This window comes from Eschrichtius robustus, chromosome 1, assembly GCF_028021215.1.
Source record: "Eschrichtius robustus isolate mEscRob2 chromosome 1, mEscRob2.pri, whole genome shotgun sequence".
NCBI lineage: Eukaryota > Metazoa > Chordata > Mammalia > Artiodactyla > Eschrichtiidae > Eschrichtius > Eschrichtius robustus.
In genome coordinates this window covers 154570067-154586394 of record NC_090824.1, presented here as the reverse complement: position 1 = coordinate 154586394, position 16328 = coordinate 154570067, and the positions used below count along the sequence as shown (strand labels likewise).

At 35.8% G+C, this 16328-nt stretch overlaps 1 pseudogene; it reads left to right on the top strand.

The window, feature by feature from the left end:
* The first annotated feature begins 6113 nt into the window (after positions 1-6113).
* Positions 6114-7480, top strand: LOC137760505 (dnaJ homolog subfamily C member 7 pseudogene; annotated as a pseudogene).
* Positions 7481-16328: the final 8848 nt, after the last annotated feature.

Below are 16328 nucleotides of genomic sequence, written 5' to 3'. Positions count from 1 at the left end.
TTTACTTAGGCTTTATTTACCTTTATTTACTTTATTTGTTTGAGGTAGGAGGTGATCCCGTGAAGATTCCGAAGAGGCCCTCTGATACACTTTCAAGGACTTTACTGAGTGTCAAGACCAGGGTGTCCCTGATCTTTTACCATGCCAAAATTTCTTTTGCAATTTATGATCTTTTAACCTTGATTGATACAATTAACACAAGTCTACTGCTTGTCATGGATGAGGTAGGCTTTCAGAAACACATGAATTAAAGGTAAACCTTCTTTCACTCAAGAAAATAATTTCTTATATAGCAAGAACTTATAAGGAGACAGCATATGGTAAACTCCCATTCAATGTTAGCTTCGTAATTATTTATTTGTGAATTTATAAATACACATATGTATATTAAGAGTGTTTCCCCTCAGAAAATTCTGCTCTTGTTCTCTTGACTTCCTTTACTTTTTGTTTCTCCTAGTTTCTCCTGGTGTTTCACCCCATCGTCTTTGCCTCTGTTCTTTGGTTTTCTGTCTCTGAGTTTCATGAATTGCAAAAGAAAGTTTCACATAGTAAAGGATCAGGGTCATCCTCGGTTTTGATGCTCAGTAAAGTCCTTGAAAGTATATCAGAGGGCCTCTTTGGAATCTTCACAGGTCACCTCTTACCTTGAACACTAAAGAAATGTAAATAAAGACTATTTTTCATGTAATTTTATTGCCTTTTATTTTTAGTTCTTTGTTTAGTTCTAACAAAATGGAGAATGATGACATAACAAGTATTTTCTTTGGTTTAAGTCTCTGAGCTGCATAGCTCTCTCCTCTGACATGGACTTTTGGCTTAGTGGGGAAGACAGGGGAGATAGCACAGGAAGATCGATCCTGATGGGGGTCTTACCCTAGAATGCCCCTCAAAGTTCTAAACTATTTCTGAACTTTATACATGTCTTTTCTCTGACTACAGGGTTAGGACCTTTTAAAAGTTATTTAAAACAAGTAATCCTAAAAATAAGTATGCACAATTAAAATACTTTATTTTATTTTAAATTAGGGAAATTACCCAATTCATGAAGAACAGAAGCCACATCTATAATGTATCAGCAATGATCTTCAGTTCTTTAAAATGGTGCGTAGCGAGTGCAGTAACATGGCACTTGCTCAGCAAGTTAAGCACACTGTCTTACATGGTCTTTGCTATTATTTCACATTAGTTTTATCACCTATACTTAATTCCCAACAATTATGTTTGATGATTGTTATGAACTGTGTGTTTGTAACCCTCTTAGATTCATATATTGAAGACCTAATCCCTAATATCATGGTATTAGAAGGTGGGGCCTTCGGGAGGTAATTAGGTTGAAACACTCATGATGGGATCCGTGTCCTTATAAGAAGAGAAAAAGAATAGACCTCTCTTTTGTCATCATGTGAAGACATTACAAGAAGGCAACCATCTGCAAATTAGGAAGAGGGCTCTTACAAGAACCAAATTGTCCAGCACCTTGATCGTGGATTGCCCAGCCTCTAGAACTGTGAGGAATAAATGTTTGCTGTTTAAGCCACCCAGTCTGTGAGATTTTTGTCATAGTAGCCTGAAGACAATGACTAAGACAGTAATTTTCTTTTATCTTCTCTCTCCCAAACTATCAATTTAATTTTTACAGTAGCAACAACTCACGCTCATATTTCATCCATTTATATATTCATTAATTAAAGTATATAGTTGCAATAATGATAAACATGGCATAAAAAGATTTTGAACAAACACACCTGATTTTTGGTCAGCATAATATTAATTCTTTTTAGACACTGTTCCAAATTTAGCTAAAAAGTCTGGGTGTGGCAGCCCACTGAGTAGTCACCTTAGTACCAGAACACAGGTTTACATGTGTGTATATATATATATATATATATATATATATACACACATATATATATGTATGTATATATATATATGTATGTATATATATATATATATATGTATGTATGTATATATATATCTGTGCTATAGTGAGAAATAGAGAGTGTATGATATCCTGTAATTAATGATATGGAGGCTGGTTCAAATTTTCTATTCCACTTTTGACCTTGAAGGTATCAGAGAAGGGAAGACCCTATTCTCAAAGGCTGAGAGATCGAGAAAGGAAATTGACTAAATCCTCTGGTATGAGGGAGCAGACATTCTCCCCCTATTCTCAGTAGAATCTGATATGTATCCAGTGGGGGTGTTTCAAAAGCTCAGAGAGGATCTGTGAGACAGAGGCATGAAGAGACCAGAGGTAAACCTTTAAGAAAGGGAGACATGAGGAACCACTGATGGAAGGTGGTATTGACAAGTAGCACTCACAAGAGAAGGGTTGAACAGGCCAGTCCTTCCATGGTGGAAGTCAAAAAATTCCTATACTAAAGCTTTTATCACAAAGAGAGAGTTGAGCTCAAGTGGGCCTAGAAAATGCTCAATGACCACAGAGGAATCAGGGCAGCAAAGAAAATGACTAGAAAGCTGACATTAGAAGACCACACAATGAATAACCATGGTGAGTTACCTTGGATGTCCTGACTTTGGGACACACTCAGAACTTTATTTTTCTTTAATATTAAATAACAACGTAATAAAAGCAAATGTGTACAAATTGCTTAGGACTCAGGAGTCTTTAAACCCAGAGGTTATTTAATAATTCTAATAATTTTATGAAAGGGATGCAACTCTCATTCCCGTTATTGACTGATGAATCTGAGACTTACAGGGTTTTAATAACCCAACTCAAATAGCCTGAAATTCTCACCAAGGTCCCTGACTCCAGAGCCCTTGCTAGGAACCACTGCTATACTTGGTAATGCCCATATTCACATGTACCTTGAAGGTTCTGGATTTTGTTTTTAATTCTTAATTGAGAAGGTAGGAGTAAGAGAGGTATTTGGGGGACAGAAAAATTAAGAGAAGTTGCCCTGGTATATACAATGGTATACAACCAAAGCCATTTCCCTTCTTGCCTGGTAGAGAGAGTGGATTCTAAATGTCCCTCTGCTCTCTCTGTGGTCTCCATTAGAGATTACGACAGTTACTAGATAAAGACTCATGTAGTGATCTTCACATTAATTGGACTGTAATGTATAGCCTCGGTCAAGCACATCTTTCCCAGCACTCCTCTCCACAGACGGCAATCAAGCCACTTACAGAAGATGCATTGGCTGCCGAGACCCCAGGGCAACCTTAAGTTGCACTGGCCTTTTAGCGGAAAACACAATTAATTTTGATACTGAAGGGCAATTAAGACTGGGGTTAAAATAAAAATCTTTTGGAACATAGAGTGTCAAAGATTGGATAGGAAATGTTTTTCCCTCATATATTTTAGAAGCCCATGAGCATACCAACCTCTGCTAACTCCACTTCAAGTTGCCAAATTCCTGTTTCATTTCGGTAAATGTGAATTGTAGTGAATAGCTGTGTTAGCCTTGTTGCTATTCTGAAAGGAGATCGCTTCCATCAACTCTTTTGCAAGCGGTAGCTATGAAAAACACATGTGTGCCTGGACACCTGTTACATTCATACATTTGTAGAAACAACTACACAGATTTTTTAAAAGCATGCACACATCCGTAGATAACACACCATGTGTTACAAGTTGCTCTAGCTAATTTCAGCCTAGAGAAATCTTCCTAGAAAAAAATGTTTTTGTTTAAATAAAAGGACACTCCAAAAGCAGGAGGAATACACTGCTGTTACACATCGCTTAGAGAAGCAGAGATTCAGTAATTGGAGGATTAATTGGAAGAAAAGTGGAGTAGTGGAGAAAGTCTGGGTGTGGACTTGGGAAATGTGCATTAAAGCTACTTTGGATCACTTACTTACAAGGTTTCTAACTACCAGTTAGCCAATTAGCCTCTCTGACTCTATTGGTCATGGGAGTTTCTTTTTCAGTGAATTTTCTATTCACACTTATTTTCCCATTTTTTAATGGGAATATTTTTTCTTATAAACTTACAGAAGGTTTCAGTAAACGTGCACTCTGGACACTGATTTTTTTGTTGAATATATGCATGTTAAATACCTTGACCCAGGCTGGTTGTCTGATTCCACCAATATATGATTAGAATGTGGGAAAAGCTAGTGGAAATGCACCTTGGTATCATTCTTTTGAGCTGGACATTGCATATTTTATTATCCAGAAATTTCATGAGATATGTATGAGGGTGTTTCCTGCAGCATTGTTTATAATAGGAACTAATTCTTGCCAAGGCCTTACTGTTTCCCAAGAACTCTTTTAAGAGTTTCATTTGTACTATGTAATTTAATCCTAAAAATTATGTGGTAGGTACTATTGTTATACCCATATGAGTAAATCAAGGCACTGCAGGTAAATAATTTCCCCCAAATTACAAATAAAAGTAACCCAAAAGGGATTAGAGCCCAGGATTTCTGGCTTCAGAGCTCACACCACTCACAACAACTGTCCTGAACTGTCATCAGTATGGACTGAATAAATAGAGTATATTTGATAATTTAATGAAGTACTATTCTGTTAAACTATAGATTTATATGCATCAGCATGGATAAATGTCAAAATGATAAAGAAAAGCTGGTTTCAAAAAGAAATGTATAAAAGTAAGATATCATTTTAAAAACACACAAAACAGTATACATATATAGATAAATACACATGTATTTTTATGCATTCATGTACAAAAGTTTGCAAATATGGTTAGCATTAACAAATGTGAACCTCAAAAAAGAAGTAACCTCTTTAGAGGGTAAGAAGGAAAAATAATCAACATATTTCTTTCTTTCAAAATAAAAAGAGAAAAATGAAGCAAATATGGCAAAATATTTCATCTGTTAAATCTGGATAGTGAGTACAAGAATACTCTATAAATTGTTTTCCCTACTTTTTATGTTTAAAATATTTCACAAATCAAAATTTAAGAAGAAAAAGTGGTAATACGTGAGGGTCCTTTGTAAAAACTAGCATACTATACAAATGTGAACTATTTGTTTTGATCATCAAAAGTGAAGCAGAGGGGTTTGATTTCCAAATGTCTGAGTAAAGACTTCTGAAAATCCTCTCCCCTATAAAAGCTATATAAACTCTGCAAATGAATTAAAGGTTTGCAAAATCCATGAAATGTTTATTCAAGAAAAAAACAACTAAATTTTAATAAAAACAGTGAGCCCTGCAGTCTTTTAGCTTGCCATAATCCGATCACTCTCTCCCCAGCTCCATGGGAGCCTTGAAAAGCAATAGTCTCACAACTATAATAACTGTGAAATCAAGTAGTCTTGCAGCCACTGGAGGAGCCAGAATAGTTTGGACCTTCCTGAAAAGCCCCAGAGAACTGTCACCCTTTGACTTGCTTGCAGCATGATGAAAAGTCCAGTTTCAGTGCTTGTTTTTACTTGACCCAACTCAGAACTCACTCTCTGTCAACAGCCCTAACCTGTATGGTATTTGCTGAAAAGAATCAGCAGCAATTGTTTAACATAACAGTTGCCTGAGGTAGTCACACAAGTCAGAGGTAAAACTTAAGGCTTTGTCAGGCTCCGCACAATCAGGAAGTGAAGGCTAAGACAGAGAGGTAGACTGCTTGTCAAAACATTAAAGACATGCTTAACAGAGCCTCTCAGCAAAGGTTGGTAGACTCACTGGTTCGTGACATTTAAGAAAAATCTCTATTTGTTAGCTTACAACTAGGGTAACTGAGCACACATCAATTGCCACACATAACAAATAATACACACTTTAAAGAAATAGTCAAAAAAAATACTAAATAACAATAACAATAAAACAAATAACAATGACAACAAACCCTAGTGGGAGAGAGAATTGGATTTCTAAAGGTGCCACAGCACATTATTCTAAATGTCTAGATAATCGATAAAAACTTACAAGATACCCAAAGAAACAGGAAAGTATAACCTATACACAGGCAATGGGAAAAACAAGCAGTCAATAGGAACTGACCCTGAGATTTCTAGTAACATGTTAAACTTACTGGAATTTAAATCAGCTATCATAAATACGTGCAAAGAACTAAAGGAAAACTTATATAAAAATGAGAAATATGTGTCACCAAATAAAGAATATCAGTAAAGAGACAGGAAGTTTAAAAAAGAACCAAGTAGAGGGTCCCAGAGGTAAGATGGCGGCTGCCCCGGAGTGCAATGTGGTAATGGCGGCGACCGAACCAGAGCTGCTAGATGACGAGGAAGCGAAGAGATATGTGTCCTAAAAATGCTAGCGAGCAGCCACCTTGATGATGCTCGGAAAGTTCCGGGAAGCTCTTGGAGATGCACAGCAGTCAGTGAGGGACATCTACGAGAGGACAAATGCCACCTATCTCTAGGGAATGCCATGGCGGCATGTCGTAGTTTCCAGAGAGCCCTAGAACTGGGTCACAAAAATGCTCAGGCACAACAGGAGTTCAAGAATGACAATGCAGTCATAGAATATGAGAAAATAGCAGAAACAGATTTTGAGAAGCGGGATTTTTGGAAGGTTGTTTTTTGCATGGACCGTGCCCTAGAATACGCCCCTGCCTGCCATCGCTTCAAAATCCTCAAAGCAGAATGTTTAGCAATGCTGGGTCATTATCCAGAAGCACAGTGTGTGGCCAGTGACATTTTACGAATGGATTCCACCAATGCACATGCTCTGTATGTACGAGGTCTTTGCCTTGATTATGAAGATTGTATTGAGAAGGCGGTTCAGTTTTTTGTCCAAGCTCTGAGGATGGCTCCTGACCATGAGAAGGCCTGCGTCACTTGCAGAAATGCCAAAGCACTTAAAGCAAAGAAAGAAGATGGGAATAAAGCATTTAAAGAAGGAATTTACAAGCTAGCATGTGAACTGTACACAGAAGCCCTGGGGATAGACCCCAATAATACAAAAACAAATGCTAAACTCTACTGTCATCAGGGTATGGTTAATTCCAAGCTTAGGAAACTAGATGTTGCAATAGAAGACTGCACAAATGCAGTGAAGCTTGATGACACTTATATAAAATCCTACTTGAGAAGAGGTCAGTGTTACATGGACACAGAACACTATGAAGAAGTAGTACGGGACTATGAAAAAGTATATCAGACGGAGAAAACAAAAGAACACAAACAGCTCCTAAAAAATGCACAGCTGGAACTGAAGAAGAGTAAGAGGAAAGATTACTACAAGATTCTTGGAGTAGACAAGAATGCCTCTGAGGACGAGATCAAGAAAGCTTATCGGAAATGGGCCTTGATGCACCATCCAGATCGGCACAGTGGAGCCATTGCTGAAGTTCAGAAGGAGGAGGAGAAAAAGTTCAAGGAAGTCAGAGAAGCTTTTACCATTCTCTCTGATCCCAAGAAAAAGACTCACTATGACAGTGAACAAGACCTGGATGAAGAGGGCATGAATATGGGTGATTTTGATGCAAACAATGTCTTCAAGGCATTCTTTGGCGGTCCTGGGGGCTTTAGCTTTGAAGCATCTGGTCCAGGGAATTTCTTTTTTCAATTTGGCTAATGAAAGGAAACCATCTAGAACGCAGAAAATGCAGACTTGCTCAGTTTAACCTCCAGTGTGGACACAGTTCACCTCCTACCTTCATCATGATCCATGTACTTAGAGCAGTTTTGTTCGTTCAGTTGGATACCCAGTGTCTGTGTGAGTGGGGTGAAGGAAAGGGAGCCAGCGCCAAAGACTGAGGGTAGGGGAGGGAGGTGGGGGGTGGACAGGGCAGCTTGTGAATTTTTGTTTTACTGTTTAACTTTATTAAAACAAAACAAAAAACGAACCAAGTAGAAATTCTACAGTTAGAAAGTAAAACGACTAATATAAAACATTCACTAGAGGGGCTCAACAAGGGATTACACTGACAGAAGGAAGAATCAGTTATCATGAATAAAGGTCAATTGAGATTATCCAGTATGAGAAAGAAAATGAAAAAGGGATAAATAAAAACAACAGGGCCTTCTGGTTCTTATGGGACACCATCAAGCATACCAACATATGGCTAATGTAGACCCCAGAAGGACTGGAGAGAGAGAAAGGTGTAGAAAGACTATCTGAAGATGGAATGGTCCCAAACTTCCCAAATTTGACCAAAAAGTATTATACTGTAATCTAAATAGCTCAATAAATTCTATGTAGAATCAACACAAGGAGATCCATGTTTAGAGACATCTTACTCAAACTGCTGAAAACCAAGATAATGAAAGAAGGCGGAAGTTACAAGAGAAAAGCAACTTATCATCTTCAAGCTATCTTTAGTAAGATAACATCTGACTTTTCATTAGGGATCAGGAAGGTCAGAAGGCAGTGGGATGGCATGTTTAAAGTGCTGAAATAGAAGATTGTCAACTAAGAATTCTACATCTGGCAAAATTAACCTTGAAAAATGAGGGAGAAATTAAGACATTCTCAAGTAAATAAAATCAGAGAATTCATGGATAGCATGTCTGCTCCACAAGAAATAATAAAACGTTTAACTTCAAGCTGAAATAAAAGGATATTAAACAGTAACTTAAATCCACATGAAGAAATAAAGAACACTGGTTGAGGTAAATACATAGGTAAATATAAAACACAGTATCAGTGTATTTTCATTTGTAACACTTTTCTAATCCTCTCTGATTTTTAAAAACTGCATAAAGCAATCCTTATAAAACTGTGTTGATATGTTTATAGTGTATACATTTGTAATTTGTATGTCCATACAGTGGAGATGAGGGGAGTAGGAATGGAGCTCATTGGAGCAATCACTTTGTAATTTAGAAATATGTGGAAATTAAACATGCTCCTAAGTAACGAATGGGCAAAGAAGAATCAGTGGGATTCTTCTTTATAATTTCCCCTATAATTCAAGGGGAAATTACAAACTACTTTGAAGTGAATTAAAATGGTAACACAAAACTTATGAGACATAGCTAAAGCAGTCATTAGAAGAAAATGTACAGCTATAAACACTTATATTAAAAAAGAACTTAGATTAATAACTTAACCTTCCACTAGGGAAAAAAAAATAGTAAAAGGAAAGAATATTAAACCTAAAGCAAGCAGAAGGAAGGAAATAATACAGATTAGTGCAGAAATTAATGAAAAATAAAGAAGAAAAACAATAAGGAAAATCCACAAAATAAAAAGTTGGTTCTTGAAAAGATCAACAGAATTGACAAACCATTACCTAGCCTAACTAAGAAAGAAAGAAAATTCCAAAAAGGAATAAAAGGACATCACCTAAGACATATATAGAAAGTAAAACATAAGGGAATATTATGAACTACTATATGCCATCAAACTCAAAATCTAGAAGAAATGAACAAATTCCTAGAAAGATACAAACTACTAAAGCTGCTTTAAGAAGAAATAGAAGATATAAATAAACCTATAACAAGTAAAGACAGTGAATTAGTAACAAAAATTCTTTCCACTAAGAAAAGCCCACCCACATAGATTCTACCAAATAGTGAATTCTACCAAATATTTTAAAAAAGAATTAACAACAATCATTCACAAACCTTTCCAAAGAAAATACAGATGAGGAAACAATTCCCAACTCATTCTATAAGGCCACTGTTACCCACAGCATATATAAAGATTTAAACACCATAACAAAATGGAATATGCTACAGAAATTCAAGGCTGGTTCAACATACTAAAGTCAATTAATACATTCCATATTATAGAATAAAGGACAAAATTCACATAATTAGCTCAAAAGATGCAGAAAAAAATTTATAATATTCAACACATTTTCATGGTAAAACACATAACGAACCTAGGAGTAGAATGGAACTTGCTTAACCTTATAAAGAGCAGCAATGGAAAATCCACAATTAACTTCATATTTAATGGTAAAAGACTGCATGCATTCCCTTAAGATCAAAACAAGATACGAATTTCACTCTCATATCTTCTATTCAACACTGTACTGGAGATTCTAGATAGCAAAATTAGACAAGAAAGTGAAATAGAACATCCAGATTGGAAAGGAAGATATAAAACTACCACTATTTGCAGATGATATGATCTTGTATATAAAATCCTACCAAACTCACCACAAAACTATTGCAGTTGATAAATGAGTTAAACACGATTGCAGGATATGAACAATATAAAAAATTCAATTTCAAAGATAAATTTAAGAAATAATTCCATCCACAAGACCATCAAATAATAAAATACATAGAAATAAGTTTTAAAAAAGAAGTGCATCACTAATACACTGAAAACTGAAAAATATCATTGAAATAAATTGAAGATGATCTAAATAAATGGAAAGACATCCCATGTTCACTTAATAGTGTTAAAATGTCATTACTCTTCAAATTGTTCTGAAAAATCAATGCGTTCCCTATCAGCATACCCTTTGACCTCTTTGCAGAAACTGAAAAATTCCAAAATTCACTTGGAAACTCAAGAGACTGAGAATAACCAAAACCATCTTGAAAAATAACAAAGTTGGAGGGTTCACACTTCCTGATTTCAAAACTTGCTACAAAACTACAGTAATTCAAATAATGTGGTGCAGGCATAGAATAGACATGTAGATGAATGAAATAGAATTGAGTTCAGAAATAAGTCTTTACACTTATGGGGGATTGACTTCTTGACAAGGTTTCCAAGAAAACTGAATGGGGAAAAGACAATCTTCTCAACAAATGATGCTGTGACAAGTGGATATCTCCATGCAAAAGAATGAAGTTGGCCCTTACCACCTACCATATACAAAAGTGTACTCTAAATGAAAGAGAAGCCTAAATGTATATGATAAAACTATAAAACTCTGAGAAGAAAACATAGGCAGAGTTCTTCATGACATTGAATTAGACAACAGTTTCTTAGATATGACAGTAAAATTACAAGAAAAAATAAATTGAACTTTATCAAAATTAAAAATGTGCTTCAAAGAGCACCATCAAATAAGTGAAAAGAGAATTCATTGATGTTAGAAAATCATGGTGTTAGCAAACCATGTATCTGATAAAAAACTATTTGCTGAATATTTAAAAAAACTATTACAACTCAACAATGAAAAGGTTTTTTAAAAACCCAATGAAAACATGTGCAAAGGTTCTAAAATGACATTTCCCAAAAGAAGATATAAAAATGGCTAGTAAGTAATGAAAATGCTCAATGTCATTAGTCATTAAGGAAATGTAAATCAAAACCACAATAAAATACCATTTCACACACACTATTATGACCATAATAGAAACGACGGGCAATAACAAGTTTTGGCAAGGATATGAAGAAACTGAAATATCATCCATTGTTGGTGGGAAGGCAAAATTATGAAACTATGTTGGAAATAAGTTTGCCAGTTCCTCAAAATATTAAACTTAGTTACCATATAACCCTGAAATTCCACACCTAGGTGTACTCCCAAGAGATATGAAAACATATGTTCACATAACAAATTATACAAAAGCATATTAATAATAAATAATAACTGCTATTAATAATAATGATAAAATTTAAAACATTATTAATAATAGCCCCAAAGTGGAAATAACCCCCATGTGTATCAACTGATGAAAGGATAAACAAAATGCAGTACATACAGATGATGGAATGTTAGTCATAAAAAGGAATGAAGCTCTGTTTATGTGCTACAACATAGATGAACCTTGAAAATATCATGTTATGTGAAAGAAGCCAGACACAAAAGATCACATATTATGTGATTCCACATACATTCAATGCGGCAAACCCATAGGGACAGAAATTATTATATCAGTGGTTGCCAGGGGCTGGGGACGGGGGTGGGGGGCAATGAGGAATGATTGTTAATGTTTACGGAGTTTCTTTTTGGAGTGATGAAAATGTTCTGAAGTTAGATAGGGCTGATCTATATGCAACTTTTTGAATATTCTAAAAAACACTGGAGAGGGACTTCCCTGGATAAGAATCCGCCTTCCAATGAAAGGAGTGCAGGTTCAATCCCGGGTTGGGGAGCTAAGATCCCGCATGCCTCACGGCCAAAATACCAAAACATAAAACAGAAGCAATATTGTAACAAATTCAATAAAGACTTTAAAAATGGTCCACATCAAAAAAAAAAATCTTTAAAATATGCTGGAGAGTATATATTAAATTAGTAAACTGTACAGTACGGAAGTATATCTTAATAACGTTATTAAAAAATGTGAAGTGAAGCAGACACGTTTTGTATTGGAGTGGGATGACGATGCTGTCAGCATTGATCAAATTAACTGGACAATCACCAAATCTTTCAGCAACTTCAGGCCATGAAGTCACAACTGCGACCAGACACCTCATTTTTAACCATAGACCCATGTTACCTTGCATGCTTTCAAATGCATATTGATGAGAGAGATGTCATAAAGAGCCATACTGTTCTTATCGCCTCAGTATGGAAAACTTCCACACCAGAGTTGAAGGTAAAGTATCCAACATTCTGGGGAAATTGCATAACCATTATGAGCTCAGGGATAGAAGATTATAGTAACTGTTCAGATGGAATGGATATGATACATGTCCAAAGTCCCAGGCTTACACAGACCTCTGATAAAATCCCTGTTGTCAGAGTAGGGAGACAGTCAGAGATTCAAGGTCTCTGCTCTCACACGCTATGAGGTCTGAATCATGGGCTGTGCATCAACAGAAAGCTGCTGAGATTACTCACAAAAGCGGTCCCGACCAAACTTTTATTCTCACCAGCCTGATTACCAGCTCAGTCCATTGCTTTTGATCTTAGAATTGCTGTCTCCATAGCCAGTAGAACAGACAGATATACGGACTCCTGTCTCCAAAGTTTGTCTTTTTCATGTTCAAACTAGATCCCGGTATTAATTCTCTATCCTGAATGGCTTACAAGATAAAATAAGTGTATCTTTATCAAAGTAATTGGCAGTCAGGCTAACTAAAAAATGTCCTTGCTGTAGAAGTCTTCAATCTTTAGGGTATGGGTATATTGGTATCTTCAGTTACTGAAATTACAAGGTGCAGGTGGTGAAAGTGCATCACTGATTCAGATAGCTCATGAAACTCTGCTTTAATATGATGTACAAGTAAGGAATAAACATTGTAGTAATCATTATGACCTCTCCTTCACTTTTCATTCCCAACACCCAGTAGTTTTTGCTAAAGCACATAACAGAGTACATGTAAGCAGAGTATCTTGAACAACTCTGACCAGACTTTTCTGTTTGTTTTTTCTAACTTTAAAAAAATTGATATATAGTTGATGTACAATATTACATAAGTTACAGGTGTACAACAGAGTGATTCACAATTTTTAAAGGTTATACTTCATCTATAGTTATTATAAAATATTGGCTATATCCCCTGTGGTATATAATATATTCTTGCAGCTTATTTATTTATACATAGTACTTTGTACTTCTTAAACCCCTACTTCTGTTTTGTGCCCCTCCCCACTCCCCTCTCCCCACTAGTAACCACTAGTTTATTCTCTATGTCTGTGAGAATGCTTCCTTTTTGTTATATTCACTAGTTTGTTGTATTTTTTAGATTATACATGTTAGTGATAACATACAGCATTTTCCTTTCTTATTCTGACTTATTTCACTTAGTATAATACCCTTCAAGTCCATCCATGTTGCTGCAAATGGCAAAATTTCATTCTTTTTTATGGCTGAGTAGTATTCCATTGTATATATATACTGCATCTTCTCTAGCCACTCATCTGTTGATGAACACTTAGGTTGCTTCCATAACTTGGCAATTGTAAATAATGCTGTTATGAACATTGTGGTGCATGTATCTTTCCAAATTAGTGTTTTCATTTTTTTTTTTTTTTTTCAGATATATACCCTGGAGTGGAATTCCTGGGTCATACAATAGTTATATTTTAGTTTATTTGAGAAACAGCCATATTGTTTTCCATAGTGGCTGCAAGACTTTTCTGTTTTTGAAATGAACAAAGACAACATCTATATGACTGCTAGTCATCACTTAAAATCCTAGGGGTTCAGTCAGTGTTACTACATTGAGTTGATTCTATTCCAGTCCAAAACAGAAGAGATTGACATTTTGGTTATCCTGCACATCTTGCCTATAAGCAAATGAACAATTTTAATTAGGCTCTTCAAAATACAGGAAATAGCCCATGGTCTCTTACTATTGCTTTCCCAGACCTCTAGGGATCTGAACATTTCAGGTCAGAATTACCGGTGAGGTGGAAAAACTCAAAAGCCCTGCATTCTGATTCCAATCACTAGCTTACTTTCTAGCCTGATAATAGCATAAAGCATGGGAAAGTCATCCTAAAGTTGCGACCAATATCCTTGTGCACAATACAATCATGAGTCAAGCAGGGACTACAGCATGAATGGTGGTGTCTATTGCCACATGGTGTAAAGAGGGTAGATGCTTTCCCCACAGATTGTTTTTTTAAAAATGGAATTCATAGAATCATAGAATCTTGGATGATTTTTTTAGATGAATTAGTTTAAATAATGGCCCCAGAAAGGTACATTTAAATTCCTGGAACCTGTGAATGTGACCTTTTTTGGAAAAATAATCTCTGCAGATGTAATTAAGTTAAAGATCCTGGAGATGAGCTCATCCTGGATTATATGGATGAGACCTACATCCAATGACAAGATTCCTTAAAAGAGACACACCAGAAACAGATACAGAGAGAAAAGGACCATATGAAGATGGAAGCAAAGATTAGATCTTTGCAGCCCCAAACCAAGGAATATCTGGTACCATCTGAAGTTAGAAGAGACAAGGAATGAATCTCCTCTAGAACTTTCAGTAGAAATGTGGTCCAGCCAATGCCTTGATTTTAGACTTCTGGCCTCCAAAATTTTGAGAGATAAATTTCTGTTGTTTTTAAGCCAACATTTTTTTTTGTGTGTGGTAATTTGTTACAAAAGCCACAGGATACTAATACACTTGCTTCGACACCTAATAAATAGCTTTTTACACATAGATTTTTTTCCAATTCTGTAGTAGTGTCATCAATATTGAGATGAACATTGCACCATCTGGTGACCTAGGGTGACATATTTTCAAAATCTTCTGCTAGGGTATCAGGTCTGTATCCTGGTTTAGACATGTTTCCTTTTCACAAGTCTGTGTGGGTTCACTTATCCAGTAATGAGAATCTTTAAAGCAAAAGTAATAACCATAATCATCTTTCACTTAAACAAAAGAGTATCACTTTTAATCACAATAATACTTGTTAGGGCAACAATTGTACCATGTTGTGTAAAGATTTGGATTCTTCCTGTTAGGCCTAGGACTAGTAACTCAATCTCTCTTGTGCCTCGGTTTATTCATCTATACAATGACGATATTAACAGAGAATATTAGAGTTTACTGTGTAAACTTCATACCGAGTTCCTTTGCGTAGTTCTAGACACTCAAAGCCTTCACTCCTCAATACCATTATCACAACAGGAATTGAATAACAGAAGAAAAGAAAAAAACATTAGAATGAATCGATCTTAGTTCTTCTGGGACTCTCACTGCTGGTAGAAAATGACTCAGCCTAGAAGGTAGTTTTAAATAGTGAAAAGAAAGAGATAAATTCCTGTTGTTTATAAGCCAACATTTTTTTGTGGTAATTTGTTACAAAAGCCACAGGATACTAATACACTTGTTTCAATACCTAATAAATAGCTTTTATTAGTTTTAAATAGTGAAAAAGAGATTAATGCTACAAATGTTACCTTACTGCAAAAAGAAATATACTCAACCCCTACTACCATTTCATTGTCCCCTGAAAATTACCTCTGGTCCTAATCTGACCACTACCCTTCAGTTTTAAAAAATAAATTTGGTCATGTTTACCCCACTCCACCTTAACACCTCCCATGCCTCTCCCTGGCTGTTACAAGAAGTGCAAGGCACAGAATACACCAAGTCACCATGTCTCTGTACATGGTGTTCATGCTACCTGCAATGATGTGCCCTTTTCTTCTTTCTGGTGAACCCTATTTTTTGTGTGTGTGTGTGTGGCATTTTTCAGTTAGCACTCCAGTCCTGCTACCTGGGAGGCTGTATCTGCTCTTTATTTATTTATTTTTAAATAGACTATATTTTCAGAACACTTTTATACTTACAGAAAAATTAAGCAGACAGTACAGACTGTTTCCATATATCCTGCACCCAATTTCCCTTATTATTAACATCTTACATTAATTAGTATGGTACATTTGTCACAATTAATGAAACAATATTGGTGTGTTCTTACTAACTAAAGTTCATACTTCATTCCTATTTCCTTAGTTTTTGCATAATCTTCCTTTTCTGTCCCAGGATCCCACCCATGACACCACATTACATTAGGTTGTCATGTCTCCTTAGGCAAATCTTAAGGGTGACAGCCTTTCAGACTTTTCTCACTTTTGATGACCTTGACATTTTGAGGAGTACTGGT